Raw genomic sequence first — 6,000 nt, 5'->3', positions numbered from 1 at the left:
GGGCACTGGGATTTGCTTGGTGTTTTTGTCGTGGTTAGACTTGGCTTTGAAAAAGCAGATCACAGAGGTGAAGTGCTTCCTCTTCACTATATATCAAGAGGACAGGCTCTTAAGGAAACTTCTCACTTATATTCTTAACTTTGGTCACCTAGCTGAAGTAGTGTTTGTCAAGTTTTCCCACAGGTTAATTTTTTTCCCATGTCCATCCTGTGTGTCTTATTTAGGAGGAAGTCATAATGCAGAAGCCACACTTGAGGAGAGAGGGGTTAGCTTCACATCCCTGATGGACAGCTGAGTGTGCATATGAATTGTTTAGAAGCTTTGTGCATAGGAGATTTCTATTTAACACCATTCATCGAAAACTATGTAATTTATTTTTACTAGTTTGGACATGTGAATGATTACTATAAACTTTTGTTTATAATCCAGCACTACATTATTAGACTGCTTAGTTCATTCTTGCTTTGGCTGTTGAGAGCTTTTTCCATTTGCTCCTGTTTTCATTTTACATAATTTTCCTTTTGTGGGTTTTTAAAATTTTGGGTACTTCTTTACTTTCTGATATTTTAAGATTACGCTGCTTCATATATTTACTGTCTCAGTCCTAGAATCAGCCCTTTCTTCAAAGAGCCCTTGTTCCTTTTATTAGAGAATGGTATTAAAAACTTACATGTGGGAGCTCAATATGCTCAGCTGACAGTACATAGAAATACATGCATGTATCCCAGCCTATGCATATACACATAATTATAAAGATATCCATATGGAACTATGTGTAGGCTAAAGATAGTTTATACCGATGTCTCCAACCGGATCTGTTATGACATGGATATCGTAACCTTTTCCCTTTGTTTGACTGTAACATCCCACTCCAGTGGTAAGAAACCTGGCTTCCACCATTTGTCATTTATTAAATTCAGTGCTTGTTCCGTTTGATTACGGATATAGTAGTTTCAGTACTGTTAGCCACTACCCCTCATGGGAAAGAACTTAGAGTCCACTGTGTATGTATGGCACATTTTGTCTTTGGCCTACAGATTCTATACATTTCCAAAGTTAACTTAGGTCAGCCCATTTGTCCCACTACCAACAGTGAGATTTTCCATACATTTCTGAAACAGTTAGATTCTTTGTTACATTGTGTATTCCAGGCTTTGACACTCCCATATCCTAAGTAGCTAAGTTTGAATAGATTGTAAATTACTTGTTGTGTTGTAAAAATCTGTGGGTGTAGACAAATGCATAGTGACAGGTATTCACCACTAAAGTATCATATGGACTATTTCTACCACATATTCCTTAAACTGTTTACCAGTGTCAGTTTTACCTTTTCTAGAATGTCATATAAATGAGGTCATACAGTGTGTAGCACTTCAGACTGGATTCTTTCACTTAGCAATGTATGTGTTAGTTGCATCTATATCTATCTATATATATTTGCATGGGTTTATGATCCATTCCTTTATATCTCTGAATACTATTGCACTGCATGTATATGAGAGGAAAAATAATTTTCCCTCTACACCTCTATGTTCTTTATTGAGATCTCCCTTGTAATGAAAAAGAGACGAACTGGAGAAAACAATCAGAAGTTTAATATATACCATGCGTACCTCCTGTATACTTGAAAGATACCCAGGAAAACTGAGTCACTCCCTGAAATGGCCCAAGCCATTACCTTAAATGCTATCTTCTGCTGAGAACAAAAGAAAGATGTTAGGGAATGGAGGAAGCCACTTAAGGGATGTTATTAGTCAAAGCCCAGTAAACAAGGGTATGGTTGTTACACAGATTTACATCCAGGCCTATTTCATTGACAAGCTTTTTTTTTTTTTTTTTTTTAAACATTTATTTATTTGGCTGCACTGGGTCTTAGTTACAGCCTGTGTAATCTTTAGTGGCGGCATGCAGGCCCTTAATTGCAGCATGTGGGATCTAGTTCCCTGACCAGGGATTGAACCCTGGTCCCCTGCATTGGGAGTGTGGAGTCTTAACCATTGGACCAGCAGGGAAGTCCCAACAAACTTGTCTTGATATTTAGTCATCTTTCAATTCCTGGTCCAAAGAGGGACATACCCTTACAAATGGAGATATCCTTAATAAATGGAAATTTACCTCCTAAAAGGGCATTTTCTACTTTATTTATTTATTTATTTATTTGCGGTACATGGGCCTCTCACTGTTGTGGCCTCTCCCGTTGCGGAGCACAGGCTCTGGACGTGCAGGCTCAGCGGCCATGGCTCATGGGCCCAACCACTCCGCGGCATGTGGGATCTTCCCACACTAGGGCACGAACCCGTGTCCCCTGCATCGGCAGGCAGACTCTCAACCACTGTGCCACCAGGGAAGCCATCTACTTGGTTTTGAAAGATTCTCCTGGGTCTGCTGTTTCTTAAGTTAACCAGTCCAAAATAATCCTTTTGTCAAATGGGCATATTTTGGGGTGGTGTATTCTGCTCCCCTTGACATGTATGTGCCCTAATTTGCTTATGAATTCATCTACAGAAGGACATCCTGATATCTTAAGTTTTTAGCCATTATGAATAGAGCTGCTGTGCATTACTTGATGCTAGTTTTGGTTTGAACACAGTTTTTCAAAGCAGTTGTCTAAATACAAGAGGTACACTTCTTGGATCCTAAGGTGAGACTTTTTAGATTTGGAAAAAACTGCCAAACTGTCTTCCAAAGTTGGTTGTACATGCATTCCACCAGCATCTTGAGCATATTCTTGTATGCTTATTTACTGCCTGTTTATCTTCCTGGGCTAGGTGTGTGTTTCAATCTTTACTAAATTTTAATGGTGTTGTTGGCATAATTTGAGTACAAATCCTTTAACAGATATGTGTTTTGGAAATAGTCTCTTGCAGTTTGTGGTTTGTCTTCCTGTTTTCTGAATAAGGTCACCAGACCCAAAGTCATGTAGATTATCTTTTTTTTGTCTAGGATTTTTATAGTTTGGTAATTTAAATTTGTCTATGGGCAATTTTGAGTGAATTTTGGTTTAAGTTGTAAAGTTTGTGTCTACATTCATTTCATTACATATGGTTTGTAATTAATTGCTCCTTAACCAATTTTAGAGAAGATACAGTGAGACACTTGGCTCCATTTCAGTTTGGATTTCCAAACTTAGTATATACAGCAGAACTGCCTTCCGGATGAGGCCTCTGGGTTTGTGAGTGCGGCACTCCCGGCACTTTTCTCACGTCCCACAGGGGGCGCCAAACCCACCTGTCTGACCCTGAGGGCGCAGGTGCACCCTGCCCACAGACTTTGCTCTGTGACAAGCAGACGGGAGCTTTGTCTCCTGTCAGGTTTCTGGAACATGAGGCATTGTCCACACTGACAGGAGCTAGGTTTTCTCAGGAGCCACTGGTGAGGAGACTCCGCAAGAGGAAAAAATGAGCAAGTGTGGAGAATGTTCCTGTGCAACTGACTGCTGGCTGGGTGGGGTGCATCTTCAGGGGTCTCAGGAGAGAAAGAGTTTAATGTGGAATACTGTGTGCTTTTAGTTAGCTTTATATGCAGTGTAGATGGTGACCACTGTCATTCTTTGGAGTCCGGTGTCTAGTTTTCCAGGCACTGGTTGTTGATGGCTTTAGGTAGAATAAACATTTTTTTACAACTTTATTGGAGTATAATTGCTTTACAATGGTGTGTTAGTTTCTGCTTTATAACAAAGTGAATCGGTAAAACATATACATATGTTCCCATATCTCTTCCCTCTTGCGTCTCCCTCCCTCCCACCCTCCCTATCCCACCCCTCTAGGTGGTCACAGAGCACCAAGCTGATCTCCCTGTGCTACGCGGCTGCTTCCCACTAGCTATCTATTTTACGTTTGGTAGTGTATATATGTCCAAGCCACTCTCTCACTTTGTCACAGCTTACCCTTCCCCCTCCCCATATCCTCAAGTCCATTCTCTAGTAGGTCTGTGTCTTTATTCCTGTCTTACCCCTAGGTTTTTCATGACATTTTTTCCCTTAAATTCCATATATATGTGTCAGCATATGGTATTTGTCTTTCCCTTTCTGACTTAATTCACTCTATATGACAGACTCTAGGTCCATCCACCTCATTACGAATAGCTCAATTTCGTTTCTTTTGGGGGCTGAGTAATATTCCATTGTATATATGAGCCACATCTTCTTTATCCATTCATCTGATGATGGACACTTAGGTTGATTCCATCTCCGGGCTATTGTAAATAGAGCTGCAGTGAACATTTTGGTACATGACTCTTTTTTTTTTTTTTTGCGGTACGCGGGCCTCTCACTGTTGTGGCCTCTCCCGTTGCGGGGCACAGGCTCCGGACGTGAAGGCTCAGCGGCCATGACTCACAGGCCCAGATGCTCCGCGGCATGTGGGATCTTCCCGGACAGGGGCACGAACCCGTGTCCCCTGCATTGGCAGGCGGTCTCTCAACCACTGTGCCACCAGGGAAGCCCCATGACTCTTTTTGAATTATGGTTTTCTCAGGGTATATGCCCAGTAGTTGGATTGCTGGGTCATATGGTAGTTCTCTTTGTAGTTATTTAAGGAACCTCCATACTGCTCGCCATAGTGGCTGTGCCAATTCACATTCCCACCAGCAGTGCAAGAGTGTTCCCTTTTCTCCACATCCTCTCCAACATTTATTGTTTCTAGATTTTTTGATGATGGCCATTCTGACTGGTGTGAGGTGATATCTCATTCTAGTTTTGATTTGCATTTCTCTAATCATTAATGATGTTGAGCATTGTTTCATGTGTTTGTTGGCAGTCTGTATATCTTCTTTGGTGAAATGTCTAGGTCTTCTGCCCATTTTTGGATTGGGTTGTTTGTTTTTTTGTTATTGAGCTGCATGAGCTACTTGTAAATTTTGGAGATTAATCCTTTGACAGTTGCTTCATTTGCAAATATTTTCTCCCATTCTGAGGGTTGTCTTTTCATCTTGTTTGTGGTTTCCTTTGCTGTGCAAAAGCTTTGAAGTTTCATTAGGTCCCATTTGTTTATTTTTGTTTTTATTTTGATTTCTCTAGGCGGTGGGTCAGATAGGATCTTGATGTGATTTATGTCATAGAGTGTTCTGCCTATGTTTTTCCCCTAAGAGTTTGATAGTGTCTGGCCTTACATTTAGGTCTTTAGTCCATTTTGAGCTTATTTTTGTGTATGGTGTTAGGGAGTGATCTAATCTCCTACTTTTACATGTACCTGTCCAGTTTTCCCAGCACAATTTATTGAAGAGGCTGTCCTTTCTCCACTGTACATTCCTGCCACTTTATCAAAGATAAGGTGACCATATGTGTGTGGGTTTGCTATTATAGGTCTTTTCCTTCTCTTGTGTTTCTTGCCTAGAGAAGATCCTTTAGCATTTGTTGTAAAGCTGGTTTGGTGGTGCTGAACTCTCTCAGCTTTTGCTTGTCTGTGAAGGTTTTAATTTCTCCATCCAATCTGAATGAGATCCTTGCTGGGTAGAGTAATCTTGGTTGTAGGTTGTTCTCCTTCATCACTTTAAATATGTCCTGCCAGTCCCTTCTGGCTTGCAGAGTTTCTGCTGAAAGATCAGCTGTTAACCTTATGGGGATTCCCTTGTGTGTTATTTGTTGTTGCTTTTCCCTTGCTGCTTTTAATATGTTTTCTTTGCATTTAATTTTTTTTTGTATCATTTAAAGCTTGTGTTTCCTTATTTATTTTCATTTTGGATGACCTGTCCATTGGTGAAAGTGGGGTGTTAAAGTCCCCTACTATGATTGTGTTACTGTCGATTTCTCCTTTTATGGCTGTTAATATTTCCCTTATGTATTGAGGTGCTCCTATGTTTGGTGCATAAATATTTACAATTGTTATATCTTCTTCTTGGATTGATCCCTTGATCATTATGTAGTGTCCTTCTTTGTCTCTTCTAGTAGTCTTTATTTTAAAGTCTATTTTGTCTGATATGAGAATTGCTACTCCAGCTTTCTTTTGGTTTCCATTTGCATGGAATATCTTTTTCCATCCCCTTACTTTCAGTCTGTATGTG

This window comes from Mesoplodon densirostris, chromosome 18 (assembly GCF_025265405.1).
Source record: "Mesoplodon densirostris isolate mMesDen1 chromosome 18, mMesDen1 primary haplotype, whole genome shotgun sequence".
Taxonomy (NCBI): domain Eukaryota; kingdom Metazoa; phylum Chordata; class Mammalia; order Artiodactyla; family Ziphiidae; genus Mesoplodon; species Mesoplodon densirostris.
The sequence above is the reverse complement of the archived record's forward strand: the minus strand, read 5'-3'. Positions refer to the sequence as shown.